A 284-nucleotide genomic window follows, 5' to 3' on the forward strand; every position below is an offset into this window, starting at 1 on the left:
GGCCCAACACCGTGTTAAACAGGTGATAGCAAGAATCCTTTTTTGGGGCTTCGCTGTCCCTAGTGGCACAGTGGTTGAGAGTCCACCTGCCGATGCAGGGGACACGGGTTCGTGCCCCGGTCTGGCAGGATCCCACATGCCGCGGAGCAGCTGGGCCCGTGAGCCATGGCCGCTGAGCCTGCGCGTCTGGAGCCTGTGCTCCGCAACGGGAAAGACCACAGCAGTGAGAGGCCCGCATACCGCAAAAAAAAAAAAAAAAAAAAAAAAAAAAAAAAAAAAAAAAA

The sequence above is a fragment of the Aethalodelphis obliquidens genome, unplaced genomic scaffold, assembly GCF_003676395.1.
Source record: "Aethalodelphis obliquidens isolate GAN/ISIS:26980383/991018 unplaced genomic scaffold, ASM367639v1 scaffold95, whole genome shotgun sequence".
Classification (NCBI taxonomy): domain Eukaryota; kingdom Metazoa; phylum Chordata; class Mammalia; order Artiodactyla; family Delphinidae; genus Aethalodelphis; species Aethalodelphis obliquidens.